Below are 15,073 nucleotides of genomic sequence, written 5' to 3'. Positions count from 1 at the left end.
TTATTGATCTTATTGAGATTGTCTCTTGAATATTTACATTGCTCTTTTGGGTAATCAAACTTGCTAAATTATTTTTAATCAAGTTGCTTAGAGAAGTAATTGCCTTGCCCTTAGTCTCCTAGGCTTGTTGCAACAAGTTTTCCCTTTCTAACTATTCTTAGGGACTAACCCTCTTAGCTTATTTAGGAGAGAGCTTAAACGAAGTGAGTAGGGATTAGGTGAGAACGCCTATTCTGATGGGTGTGCCTTAAAGATTATACCTTGCAGGGTTAAAATAATTTCCTGCACTTAGGTGTACATCTTAGGTGACAACATGTTTTGGCGTCATTGCCAGGGATAAGTTTACTTTGCCTCAGTTTCTTCATTAACTTTTGGTTCTTAATTGACTTTCGGTTCTTAGAATATTGGGTCTTTAAAGTTAGGTTCCTGTTCAAGTGGAATCCAAATCTTTTGTATAATCCTACTCCAGAACCTGAAAGGGCTCCTAGAGTTTGATTACACAAGATTCTTTCTCGTAGACTCCTTGATAATCTTGGACAAGAAGCTATCCCTAATATCCATTTGTTTTTTCTTGACTCGGTTGAATAAGGCAACATGGACTTGTTCGCCCCTTGTAACTTTGCTAACATTCAAGGTTATGCGCATGGTCTTCCTGATAATGGTCTTGACAAGTTGCTCTCTTTTCAAGATAATAATGCTGTTAGTGTTAAAGCTCATCTAAAAGCTTTTAGCTCTTGGTTGGGCAAATATGAGGTCTTGACAAGTTGCTCTCTTTTCAAGATAATAATGCGGTTAGTGTTAAATCTCATCTAAAAGCTTTTAGCTCTTGGTTGGGCAAATATGATAGAGGTCTTGACTATAATCATGAAGATGTGAAGATGAGCCTCGTTGTCCTTTCTTTGGAAGAAGATGCTTTGGATTGGTTTACAGAAAAGCCTGATAATTTGTTTGATTCATTGCAATCAATTATTACTGCCTTTAAGGATAAGTATGGAGATAAAAAAGAAGAAAGGCACACACTTAGAGCTATCAACACCATAAAGAAGAATGAAAATGAGAATGTGGAAGAATTTAATAAAAGGTTTAATGGTATTGTTAGAGATTTACCTCAAGATTATAAACCTACTTATAAGTCTTTTTTGGACACTTTTTATGATCTAAGACATGCTAAACCTAATGATTATAGGGTTGCCCAGACTTTGGCTGAAGAAATAGAACAATGTAGGAAAGCAGATGGGAAATCTAAGATTCCAGGTTTTGATAGGGGTCCAAGTAAATCTCGTGAATCTAAAGGAAAATAAATCAAAGAGTTTTATCATGATCCTATTAAAGAATTGATGCAAATGGTTAAATGGAAAGATCACAAGCACAAAATATCCAACCTAGGAATAATCAAAATAATAATGCTTGGCAAAAGAGGGTCCCATCAAATGAGCAGAGACTGCCAAATCCACTCGAGTGGAAGAAGCTCCTCCTTATTGTAGAGCTTTTGATGCCCTTCATGATGAGGCTACTTTCCCTACTGTAAAGAGAATTATGGAAATTGGAATGATTGTGACAAGTAATCAAATAAATATTGTTGCTGACGAGCATCACTTATCCATGGAAGATTGGATGGAAGTTGTGGAAAATAGTCATGATGTGAAAAATCTTCAATCTTCTTATAGTATTACTACAAATATCTTTAATGATGAGAAGGATATGATGTTTGAGCTATTTGGGGAAAATCCTTCTCCGAAACAAATCTTGGAGATTGTTCGAGATAAAGGATTAACATGTCAACGGAGAAATAAGGAGCAATGTGAAAATTGGATCTCCTAGAGTTCCTAACCCTGGTTTGAATTCTAACTCTAGATTGAATATTGATTTGGGAGGTTGGACTAATAATGCTAAGATCTTGGTTCCCATCACAAAAATAATAAATATTCCCTCCCAAAAGGCTAAGTTATTGAAGGTTATTGATGCTCCTCATGGTGATGTTTTTTCGTGAAAAGGTTCCTGAAGTTGGTTATCAAGATGCTCCAATGTATTTGAAAAGTATAGATCCGAATAATAAAGATCATCAACCATTCTATATTACTTTACTTGTTAATGGTTTTCGATTATATAACTACATGTTGGATTCTGGTGCATTGGCCTGTGTCATAAACAAAAGGGTCATGGAACAACTTAACTTAAGGATTTCTAGACCTTATTACAACATTTGTGCCATTGATTCTAAGAGAATTGACATGCATGGTTTAATTAATGATTTACAAGTACATTTGTTTGTTTATCCTGATATAATGATTGCCATGGACATCATTGTGAATGATGTGCCTAATGCTTGGTGTATGTTGCTATCAAGAAAGTGAGCTTCTGATCTAGGTGGGAGTATTCAAATGAATTGGAATTATGCTACTATTCCTTCTCCTAGAGGCAGTGGTTTTCTAAGGCTTGATAGGGAGTATGAAAGAAGATTTCATGTGGAAGACCCCAAGAGGCCTCATAACGAGATTATAGCAGAACAATCTAGCCTTGGAAATTATGCTATTTTGTATAACTCCATAGTTCCCTTGGATGAAAGGGTTGTTGATTTAAAGAATCAAGTATGGTATATGAATTTTGATGGTGCATCCTCTAGGAATGGCAAAGGTGCTAGCATTGTGTTAAAGTCTCCCCTTGGTCATATTTTCAAATTTGCCTATAGATTGTAATTGGAAGCTACCAACAATGTAGTTGAGTATGAAGCACTATTGTTGGGTCTTGAATTGGCAAAGGATTTAAGGATTAAATTGCTTAGTATCCAGGGAGATTCAGATTTGATCATTATGCAAATAAAAATAAATTTGCTTTTAAGAATAATAGACTCAAGAGAGCCCAAAAGGTTAGCCCAATCAGTGAAGACGGAGCCTCGCCAGATGGGAGGTCAAGCGGGAGATTCAACCACTACTTCAGGGGACCATCCGTGCCCGCCCTAGAGAGGCAGTTCTATATGTATTTTAGGAGTTCCGGGAGTATGTTACAACACTACCATTCAGCCACAACAAGGAGTGTGTATTTCTGGCTAGCTGGAGAATACATAAGGGGAGTTTGGAGCTATCAGTGATCAAGCATTTGTCGGGAGAGTTAGAGGATTGGGAGAGTAGCAAAGGGCCAACCTTTCTTGCGAGTTTGGAGCCAACAAAGCCATCATCCTAGCAGTTCGATTTATAGTTACCTGGGCCTACATAGAGAGCCATCACTAGGCTCACGTGGGAGTTGTAGGAAGGAATTGTAGAGCTGGAGCTGGCCGGGAGAAGTAGGACATCACTTGGAGGTCCATTTGAGGAGGATTGCTGGAGTTGGGAGAGAAGAGATTGACAGGATTAGTCACAGCAACAAAATTCGAAATTGGAGGAGGGTCAAGCTGTGAAGGGCCAATTTTTGAAGGTTGGAACCAAGGGAAACCCTTTCTGGGTTTTTATGGATTTTGGGCAAGGATCACACTCCTAAATTTATAGAATTTTCTGGGCAAATCTAAGGGGTCAAACAAGGGTCCCAACTCAATCAATAGTTAGAGGAACTAAGGGGAATTTGGGCCAAAATTCTGAGGTCAACATTTGGCCAATTACTTCATTGATTTTTCTGGGCTTAGGTCAAGGAGCAAGGAGCTGAAATCTCATAATTTTCTTAGCATGGGAAGTAGTGATTCCAACCTTTCGAAGTCAGCAGATAGAGCAGTTTTCTGGGGCAGCACAGTTCAATTTGGTGCAGCAGTTGTAGCAGCCTTCAATTCAACATTTTCTCACCTAGGTTTTGTCATGCTTGTCCATTGAGACAAGCCCAAGTCTACCATTCTATCTTACTATTGTATTTGCTCCTAAAGAAGTAATAAAATGGCTCAACAGTTCTCTATTTCCAGTGTTTCCATGGGTGCTTAATGTATATTTCGTTTTTCTGATTGCTGGATTGTTTGCATGCTTTGTATATCACATGCATTCCTGTTTAGGAACATTACAGTGGCATTAGAGCCATAATCTTGGCTCAGCATGTGGGAAAGATTAGAATCAAACAACATGACAGTCACCTGTAATAAGGTGGTGAGGATACAACAAATGATGATTGATGTGGGGAAGAAGTTGATTCATTCCTCAGTTTGGAATCCAGACATGATTGCAACTGACGTGGAGTTATTGGGGGAAAACTGGAGGGCATACGAATCATTGGGTCATGGCATTCAGGCGCCCCTCTCTTTTTAGGAATTCTATGAACTAAGGCGTATGCACAAACCGATGGAGATCCAATGGGATTTTACAGGGATGATGAGAAGTATTAAGAAAAAAGATGAAAGAGTAGTTGAAGGGGCCATGATTGGCAAAGAGATAGTTGAACATACACCCATTGATTAGGCGTCATCCATTGATGAGGTATTCAGGGTTGTGATCGAGTTCTCAGGGGATGCACCATAGGTTGGTGAGGCGCCGGAAGACAACTCCATTGTTGTTGAGGAGTCGATAGGTATAGAGGCCTCCAAATCTATGACGAAGTTGCCAGACGACAGTCACCTACAGCTGACTGGTGAGCATATCATGCATATTGGGTTGTCTATGGAGGAGCAATCGAAGGCTCATGTCGAGCCCGTGATGGAGGAGGATGTGCAGCCATCCCTTGGGCTAGCCATTGATGAGGGGCAACATAGAGGTCATGTGTTGGGTTTTCAGCATAGTTCACTTCAAAGGCCCACTGGCGGGGTCTATAGCATTATCAACCCACCCTTATGCGTTGGATTGAGGGAGGCCGAGTTGTCTAGACGTACCCAAGGGGGTGGACAAGTTAGCAGGACTGAGCTGAGCATGATACCACATCAGCTTGGAGGGCTTGTTCCTTCCACAGAGGATTACACATTCAATCTCTCCTTTGGGATTGGATGGCGAGAGGTACTAAGTTGGTACTTGACGGAACAGGTTCGGCGGTTAGATACATCCACGGCCACATGTTAGCAGAGGCCATGGATTACCAGAGGGACTCAAGGGCAAGACTATTTTTGGGATTCAAGTGGGATTTTCCATCACATCATAGAGCTAGTAGGTGATGGTAGTAGCTACGGGATGGATTTGACAACTTGAGTGCACCCACATTTTCAGATCTCAATCAGAACCCCAGTCAGCACTAGTGATAAGAAGATTTGATAGGTGAGCAGACATATTTCATGAGTTGCCTTGGCATATTGACGGTGCATGGAGTCACAAGGTGACTAGCTTACTCTGGCAGGAGCTAGTAGGAGGAGGTGGCATTGAAAAACTATCAGACATGGCATTGTATGGAGAGAGTGCTCTCTTACTAGCATATCAGACACAAGGACTATTGAGGATTGGCGCAGTAATGTCATTTCCGTTAGCATGCAGGGATTTGTGCTGCTCAGGTCTTTTAGAGCAGATGGGGGAATGTAGCCCACATCATGGAGGGTGTACTAGCAGAGAGGTCGATATTTTGGCCCGTGCAGGATATTGTATGTTACAAGGTGGTACAATAGTGGGCAGTGGTACACAGGACTACACAGAGATATGTCATAGTGTCCAGTGTTATGTAGAGGGATGCAGTCTGATGCATACAGACCTAACGTTAGGCCATAACATCCAGTGGTGTGCAGGGCTATGGAGCGAGAAGCAGGGGCCTGCAGAGGAGCATGGAGATGCAGGGTGGTGTGTCACAGTATGTTGGACTGCACTGTGGAGTGGGAGTGCCTCACATCGCATTGAGTACATGCGGGGAGTGACATGTATAGTGACACATGCAAGACCCAGGCCAGTACAGGATGGCATAGCCGTAGCCGAGGGTATCCAATGGTGTACAGGTGTAGACCATGGTGTACAGTGGCATGTCCAAGAGTAATGGGATGATCAGTGGCATGCAAGGGTGTATAGTGCTGCACAACGAGGTCATGAGTGTTGCCTCCAGGGAGACCCTTGGATGGAAACACCAGGCATACCTTTGGGCGTCGTTCACCCAGGATCGACGGGGACACAAATGAACGATACTTGATGGTATCCATGGGGACTCACACTCCTGACTCTCTTCTACATCCCTCACGGGTGTAGTTGATCTTATTGTCGACTTTCTGCACTTTGGGCATGAGCCAAGAGGGACGAGGAGCCCACCTGAGATATTTGAGTGAGACTTCTCAGCAGTGGTGTTGGGTTGGAGCGTCAGTTGATAGCCACAAGTTGGGGGATGAGGTGATCCTCTACAGGGGTGGCATATCGTTCATCGTCGACCTTGCGTGTAGGGATCTAGTCCTAAGGGAGACATGTGTCACTCTTTTCTCAGGGCATGTTAGGACCAAGCATGAGCAAAGGATAGCAGTTGCAACTGAGGTAGTTTCCCAAATATGTGTTAGGGCTCTAGACCTTATATTGGCACATTATCAAGAGGGCGGATGGCAGACCCAAGGGAGATGGTTGGCAGGGACAAGAGGGATCCACATACTCTAAGTCGATTATGAGTATCAGATACCCATCTTTTGGTTGCATTCAAGGGGTAGCTCTTTGGCACACGTGGCGTCGGTACTACACAGTGGTAGGCATAGGGAAGATTAGCATGCATCAGATTAGCCCACGATATATGGAGCCTAGATAGTGATCGCATGTCGGGACTAGAGACAAGGGCCAGAGGGATTCCATTGGTTGACAGGGCTATGCCACAGCAGGTTTGGTTATTGGATGCAGGGATTCAGTTGATTGATAGATCACTCGTGATGAACGGAGTTGTGGCAGAGAGTGATATAGTTCTCTCTTGGGATGACACATGGGGGTTCACACAGGGTTTTATCAAATGGGAAGGCAAACATTCTCTGTTGTTGCATAGGTTCGGAGTTAGATTTGGATGGGTAGGCCTGGGTGCCACGGAGATGCCAAGGCAGGATGTGTCTCGCCTCTTTCAGTATTCTGCCATGGAGTTCTAGCAGAGGAGGATATTGACTGTGCACGATGGGGAGTATGACATAGTCAGAGTACCGCAACGTTAGCATGGTGGCACCACTATGGGACTAGCAGGGAACTGGGGCATCACAGCTCTTCATAGCTCAATAACCTTTAGGGATGCGCCGACTACTGCAAGGGGAGATCATACAAATCTTCCATTGGGCTTTAGCGAGTCACTAATGGAGCAGAGGAATTCTGGTACTTCCATCGAGCAGGATAGTGGGTGGAGCGAGGGGAGCTTCATGTTAGGGTATTGAAGGATTCTTCCATATCAGGACAGTGTAGAGGTCAGGCACGATCGAGTGGCACATCTGGGACCCTGGCACATTTTGCAGTGATAGTGGGGGCCAACAATTAGAGGGGATTCTTGCTTAGGCATTGCTTGAGGACAAGTGATTTTTGGTGCATTGGAAGAGCTTGCTGGATCAAGATGCCACCTGGGAGGGTGAGCACATTTTGGAGCACCCCACTGTAAGGTTGCTTGAGGGACTTTGGGAGGGGAAGACTATCATGTCCCTTCTCAAACACATTTGTAACAGGATGCTGCTACACAATTTTGCACAATTTTGGCTAAGGAAGAGAACCCATCATTTTCGACTTAGGGACTTAGGAGGCAATTCGACTTTATTTGGTTGCTAGTGGAATGTGGGGGCCACCCACATGGGAGTTCGAATTGGCCCATTCGAATAGCTTGGAGGGAAAGTCAAATAGGTGGATGGAGGGGCCCACATGAGGCTAGGGAGGCCCAAGGAGTTATAAGGAGGGAGCAACTCTCATTTTGGATTCATTCTTACACCTTGCAATCAAAATTACTTGATTGTTCACTCTACTGTTTCGCTGAGTCAACCCGCTGTTTAGCCACGAATCTCTCAAGCAGGAGATTCAACCTCTACTTCGGGGGACCATTCGTGCCCGCCCTAGAGAGGCAGTTCCATAAGTATTTCAGGAGTTCTGGGAGTGCGTTACAACACTACCATTCAGCCACAACAGGGAGTGCGTATTTCTAGCTAGCTGGAGAATACGTAAGGGGAGTTTGGAGCTATCAATGATCAAGCATTTTCTGAGAGAGTTAGAGGATTGGGAGAGCAGCAAAGGGCAAACCTTTCTTGCGAGTTTGGAGCCAACAGAGCCATCATCCTAGCAGTTAGATTTACAGTTACTTGAGCCTGCGCAGAGAGCCATCACTAGGCTCATGTGGGAGTTGGAGGAAGAAATCATAGAGCTAGAGCTAGCCGGGAGAAGTAGGAGACCACTTGGAGGTCTATTTGAGGAGTATTGTTGGGATTGGGGGAGCAGAAATTGATAGGATCAGTCACAGCGACAGAATTCGAAATTGGAGGAGGGTCAAGCTGTGAAGGGTCAATTTTTGAAGGTTGGAACCAAGGGAAACCCTTTCTAGGTTTTCTAGATTTTGGGCAAGGATCACACTCCCAAATTTATAGAATTTTCTGGGCAGATTTAAGGGTTCAAATAGGGGTCCCAACTCAGCCAACAGTTAGAGGACCTAAGGGGAATAATGAATTTGGGCCAAAATTACGAGGTCAACATTTGGCCAATTCCTTCGTGGGTTTTTCTGGGTTTAGGCCAAGGAGCAAGGAGTTGAAATCTCATAATTTTCTAAGCACGAGAAGTAGTGATTCCAGCCCTTCAAAGTCAGCAGATAGAGTAGTTTTCTGGGGCAGTGCAGTTCAGTTTGGTGCAACAGTTGTAGCAGCCTTCAGTTCAACATTTTCTCACCTGGGTTTTGTCATGCTTGTCCATTGAGACAAGCCCAGGTGCACCATTCTATTTTATTATTGTATTTTCTCCTGAAGAAGTAATAAAATGGCTCAACAGTTCTCTATTTCCAGTGTTTCCATGGGTGCTTAATGTATATTTCGTTTTTCTGATTGCTAGATTGTTTGCATGCTTTGTATATCACTTACATTCCTGTTTAGGAACATTACAGTCAAATAGTTTGGTTCTTGAATAACTTAGAAGAATTTGAACGTTTAAACATTGCTTATAAGGAGGAAGGATGTAATTGTGTTAATGATGATGTGATGAATCCTATCCCCAAGGATCGGCAAGCGTTAGAGAGAATTTTTGATAGCCATGATGACACAAAGAAAAGAGAAGAGAAGAAGATTGATCCAGGGGAATACATTGAAGTAAACATTGGTACCTCTAGGGATCTGAAAATTGTGAAAATTGATAAGGGTACCACAGAGGAAGAAAGGAAGTTAATTGATTTACTTCATGAATATAAAGATGTTCTAGCATTTTCTTATGATGAGCTGAAAGTTTATAGGGAAGATGTCATGAACACATTGTCCCTTTAAAAGATGAAAATGCTAAACCCTTTCATAAAAAACTTACGCAAATCAATCCTAATTTAACCCCCTTGGTTCAAAAAGAGCTTAAAAAAATGCTAGCAGCTGGAATTATTGCGTAGACTAGGCATTCATCATGGTGTTCTCATTTGGTGATTGTTAGGAAAAAAGATGGAACAATCAGACTTTGTGTAGATTTTAGAAACCTTTATCTAGCATGTAAAAAGGTTAATTTCCCTTTGCTAGATGGTTTCTTGGGTTATAATCAAGTCTGGGTAAAGAAAGAGGATTGTCATAAAACAACTTTCACCACACCATGGGGAATATTTGAATACATAAGAATGCCTTTTGGATTGACTAACACTGGAGCGACTTTTCATCGCGCTATGGACTATGCCTTCAAAGGATTAATTGGTAGAATAATTTATATATATCAAGATGAACTTATGGTTTTTTCAAAGGATGTTATCATTCATATTGATCATCTCAGGCAAGTTTTTAACAAGTGTAGAGAAATTGGAATTTCTTTAAATCCCGCTAAAATTGTGTTTGGAGTAATTGAAGGTAAATTACTTGGTCACATCATTTCTAAGGACGGGATCAGGATTGATCCTGAAAGTGTCTAGGCCATCCAAGACATTCCTTTGCCTCATAACCTTAAGTCCCTTCATTCCTTTCTTGGAAAGATTAACTTTCTTAGGAGGTTCATTCCAAACTATGCAGAAATTGCTAAAGCTATTCGAAGTCTTTTAAAGAAAGATGCAAAGTTTATATGGAAATATAATAGTAGGAAAGATTTTCAGGAGATTAAAAGGTTCTATCGCTAAGGCCCTTGTTTGAGGTAGCCCATATTATTCAAATGAGTTCATGATTTTCTATTTCGCCTCAAAGGATACTATAGCGGGCATCTTGCTTCAGAAGAATAAAGAAGGTCATGAGCAACCAAATGCTTTTAGGAGTAGAGCGCTTTAGAATTTCAAGTTAAATTATAGTACCATGGGAAAGCAAGCATATGCCTTGGTCAAGTCTCTTAAGCATTTTAGGACATATGTGGGATATTCTAAAGTCATAGTTTTTTTCTCACATTCTGCTATTAAAGATATATTAACTCAAACTGATTGCTTAGGGACTAGAGCTAGCTGGGTCACTAAGATTCAAGAGTATGATTTGAATATTAGACCCACTAGGTTTGTTAAGGGTCAAGGATTGGCTCAAATTTTGACTAAGGATAATGAGAAGGCTTTAGCCCTGGTTTGTCAAAGTAATTCTTCGACTTCACTTGATCTTCAAAGGTTAGGATAAATCGATTGTTATAAGGACATCATTTATTATTTGCAAAATCTTACATGTCCTAATCATTTAGTTGCTCATAAGAGAAGAGCTCTAAGGTTAAAAGCAACTAAGTATTGCATCATGAAGGATGACCTTGGATGGAGGAATCCTGAAGGAATAATACTTAGGTGTGTTGACGAAATTGAATCGAAAAAGCTTATCTTTGAGTTTCATTCAGGATTTTGTGGTGGTCATTAAGCTGAAAAGACAACTGCCCACAAAATCCTTAGAGTTGGTTACTATTGGCCTTCAATCTTTGTTGATGTGCACAAGTATGTTAGATGTTGCCAAGCTTGTCAATTGTTCACTGGGAATCAAAAGTTAGTTGCCTTGCCCTTACAGCCTGTTGTTGTCGAAGCTCCTTTTCCGCATTGGGGTCTGGATTTCATTGGGAAATTCCATGAAAATTCTAGTAATGGCTACTCATGAATCTTAACTGCCATTGATTATTTTACTAAATGGGTTGAAGTTATTCCTACTAAGAATGCCACTGAAATGGTTGTTATGGACTTTATTGAAAATAAAATCATTACTCGATTTGGTGTCCCTGCTAAGATTACTACCAATAATGCCAAGGCTTTTAGTTTTTCAAAGTTTTCATCATTTTATTTTAAGTATGGTATTATCTTGTCTCATTCATCTAACTACTATCCTCAAGGAAATGGCCTTGCAGAATCTAGTAATAAGAATCTTATAACCATTATCAAAAAGATAATAAGAGACAATATGAGGGCTTAGGATAGCAAAATCAAGTATGCGTTGTGGGCAGATAGGATGTAACTTTGCCTGTGCACCTTAAATTGCCAGCTTATCAACTCCTTCAACATTTCTCTCCTGACAAAGATGTTGTTCAACATAGAATTGAACAAATTGTTGAATTGGATGAAACTCATGGAGACGCTTTTGATAATATGTGTAAAAATCAATCTAATGTTAAGAAAAGTTTTGATAAATCATCTCGAGCTAGATCTTTGTAGGTTGGAGACATTGTGCTACTTTGGGATCACAAGAATGAGAAATCAGGAAGTTATGGAAAGTTCGATAGCTTGTGGCTAGGACATTATATCATCAGAGGACTGCCAGACCAAATTCATTTCATTTGGGCACATTGGATGGTGAACCACTAGACTTACTTGCGAATGGACAAATGCTCAAGTTGTTCTAAAAAGATGACATCTGATGCCATAAGGGCATCTTCTACGTTGTATTTGTCACCTTACTCCTTATTATTTTAGATTTCGTTTCAACATTTTTGTTTTTGTCCTTAAAATAGATTTACTTTTCATGTTAGAAGAATAATTTCTGTTTATAGAGCTTCTATTTCATGTACTTAATATTATAGGATGATTTTTGGATTATATTTGGATGGACGCTACTTATATGAAATTGTGTGTTGCTTGGGTGTAGATTTTGGATTCTCACATTCCTTCAGTGAAACAATGTGTCCCCAAGTAGAGCCAGATGTTGAACACTCCGTGTCAACTACCCTATAGCAGGACACATTTTTGCAAAGGAATTCTATCATGTTTGAGCATTCAAATATCCAAGATTCATCATCATCATTTGTCAGTCCATCAGAATTGTAAACCCAAATTTTGCAAGTTTATTGTAAGTGAATAGTATGACCATTTAATTATGTAACAACCTAAGTAGACCTATTATTTTGGCAACGAATTTCATCCTAGGAGGTTTTTCGTTTCGCTGATTATTTGTGTTCCTAAACATGGATGATTGACAAAGCTTTTTCCTCCAGCCTCACCCCAAAGCTAGGGTGGAATTTATTGTGAAAATCTTAGGTGAGTCCTAGTGTTAGTAGAGTCTTTTGTAAAAGTGATTTGGGAATAATTTAAGCTAATTGGCTAAATTATTTTATTACAAGTCACTTGGTCTGCTAGATCATATTGTGTCGTAAAATTAGGTAAATTATTAAGGGTTTATGTCTAAAGGTGTTTTCTCCTTTCAAGGGTTGAATTAATTGTAATATCTTAATGTAAAAAAAATTTGGTGCATGGTCCCTCATATTTAGACACCATGGCCTAAATACTGAAGGGTGGAAAAAATTATTAATACCCTTTAGTATCAATTAATTAATTTTTCTGGCCAAAATAAATTAAAATTCTAAGCCAGAAAATTAAAAAAATTTGAGTCAAAAATGATTATTTTTTATTTATGGTTTTGCGACAAAAAAGTGGTTAAATAATTGGTCAAAAAATTATAATGAGAGAAAAATAAATTCTCTCCAAGTGAAAAATATTAAAAAAAAATTGTGCACTTTCCAAGAAGGGAATCTCCACAAATCAAGCAAGAAAAAATTCAAGGAAATGTTTTTGGTTCAGAAAAAACAAATTAATTCCCAGAAAAATCAATTTTTTAATGAAAATCAAATTTATGATCCAAGTTGGTTAAATGAATGGGGATTTTTTGATGAGAAAAAGTCACAAAAAATATTTTTTGGACCAAGAAAAAAAGGTATCATCAAGGAATTCGATTTTTTCCTAAAGCAATCAATGGGGGAGATTATTGACATGGATCAAGCATATAATCAACTAGGACCAAGTCAAATTTGTGCACCTTCATGGAACTAACCGCTTTTCACTTGGAAGAGTCTTTAGAGCTCTCATTTTTTCTATATAAAGAAGCATATGCTCCTCTTTGTAACGTCTCTTGATGTTGTGTTTTGGCTTTTTGGTCTTGAAGGTCTCTCTATTTTGAAATAATAATATAAAAGTCTTTGGGGTGAAATATTGTAGCTTTTCTCTTATGGATATGGTAATGAATTCTTGAGCTTGATTTTTTACTGGTGATTATATTTGTCACTTCATTTTCTTACATAGAATTATTAGTGTATAGCTATCTTACACTGGTAATTAGATTTGGAAAATATTTTAGGATTAGAAGTGGCTAGTGTGATTTTGTTTAAGTTTCTAGAATTTCCTTCCATTATATTTTTCCTATCTCATCTAAAGCTAACAAAATCTTTTTGAGTTGTGTAGAAAAAAATTAACTGAAGCAGATATCAAGCATGAGGGGATGCTTTTTCTGAAGTTAACCAATTCTTGAGTGATTAAGTAGAGGAGTCCATTCTATTTTATTTGAAGGATTTATCTATCGAATTTGTTGCAGGGTTTTGGACTTTAGCTACAGAGAAAAAATTTATTTACCTCAAAAATTCTTTAAATTATTGTGCTTAATAGAATAAATTTTCTAAATTAGAGCTATTATTACCTACTCAAAGAATGGAGTTGGATTCATATTCCTCTGAGATGGCTCTTGTACATTTGTATATATCTTCATTTGTGATTAGATCTATTAATTTTGTTTATATTTATTTAGATTTTACTTTGTTTATCTTGCAGATCTGAAGAGGAGCAACAAAGTTTTGGCATAAGATTTATCTGGAATCTTTTGTAGGCATACCTATCAAGAAAAATCAAAATTTTGAGAGCTCAACTCCTCATCTACCCTTGCGGCTAGGGTTTAACTGCAAAGAGAAATTTTCTAAGAGGACCACAAGGGGTTTTAGAGGCCCCCCTTTTTTTTACACTCCAGAATCAAATCTCATAGAAGGGTTTTATTTTTACAAATTTTTAGAAACCAGGACTTTGGGATTTAAAAGAAAGTAATCAGAAAATTTTCTTATATAAAATTTAATTTAAAGAGCTATGAGCATTTTTTTTGGAGTTCATTTTTATTTTTGTGGATGTAGTGAGTTACTGGAAGTGAAGGACGATTAATTTGGAATATTTAGAAGCAAATTGTGAAGTGGATCTACTAGTATTTGCCTTGTAATTTCTCTGTAATTCATTATAACTTGGGGAGCAGTCTTCTTGGTTACTATAAGTTTCCTTATCATTTGAGAACATTTCAAATCTTGATAGAGATTGCAAATATTTTCCTAAGCGTAAGCCCTAAACCTTAAGAAATTTTTCTTTAATTTTTTTTTTTTATAAATTTTAGCTTGAATTTTTGGCTTATTTTTAAAAGCAGACCGTAAGCCTTTGAGGTATTCTCTCCTCCTATCCGCAATAATTTATGAGGAAACCTTTCTCTTCAAGAGAGGGGTTAGTCATACAAACCTTTAATAATTTTTTTGCAGGCTAGATTTCAAAGTAATCTAGTGAGTTCCACTGATTTAAGGGTTTGATCTCTGATATAAAAAACTATGTTTGAAGGACTGACTGTTTCGGGGGCTTTCTCCCTTTAAACAAAGAGAGTATTGTCTGATTCGGTGTAAAATTTTATGACTAACTTGGCATCTTGCAGAAGATATTCCATCAGGTTTTCATGCTTATTGTTGCAGGAATTTCACATTATTTCTAGAGCTTGAAATCTGAAGATTTTTTAGATCTCTTTTTCAAGGCTGGGGGCATAAGAAGCTACCTATTTTTTTCATTTTCCCGATTTCATTTCATTTGGGATAACTGAGACTTTGGATTTACTATTTGGTGAAGGTTGATCCAGATTTGTTTGAGGAAGTACTGTTGTAAT

General features: G+C 39.1%; 1 protein-coding gene across 3 annotated transcripts in view; it reads right to left on the bottom strand.

Moving 5' to 3' along the window:
• Positions 1 to 15,073, bottom strand: part of LOC149204404 (C2 and GRAM domain-containing protein At1g03370-like) — a 477,851-nt gene that overhangs the window by 103,006 nt on the left and 359,772 nt on the right. The window lies entirely within an intron of this gene.

The sequence above is a fragment of the Pinus tabuliformis genome, chromosome 1_2, assembly GCF_031772625.1.
Source record: "Pinus tabuliformis cultivar Carrire ecotype Pingquan chromosome 1_2, CPIR1, whole genome shotgun sequence".
Taxonomy (NCBI): Eukaryota; Viridiplantae; Streptophyta; class Pinopsida; order Pinales; family Pinaceae; genus Pinus; species Pinus tabuliformis.
Note: the sequence above shows the minus strand (reverse complement) of the source record. Positions and strands in the feature narration are given on the sequence as shown.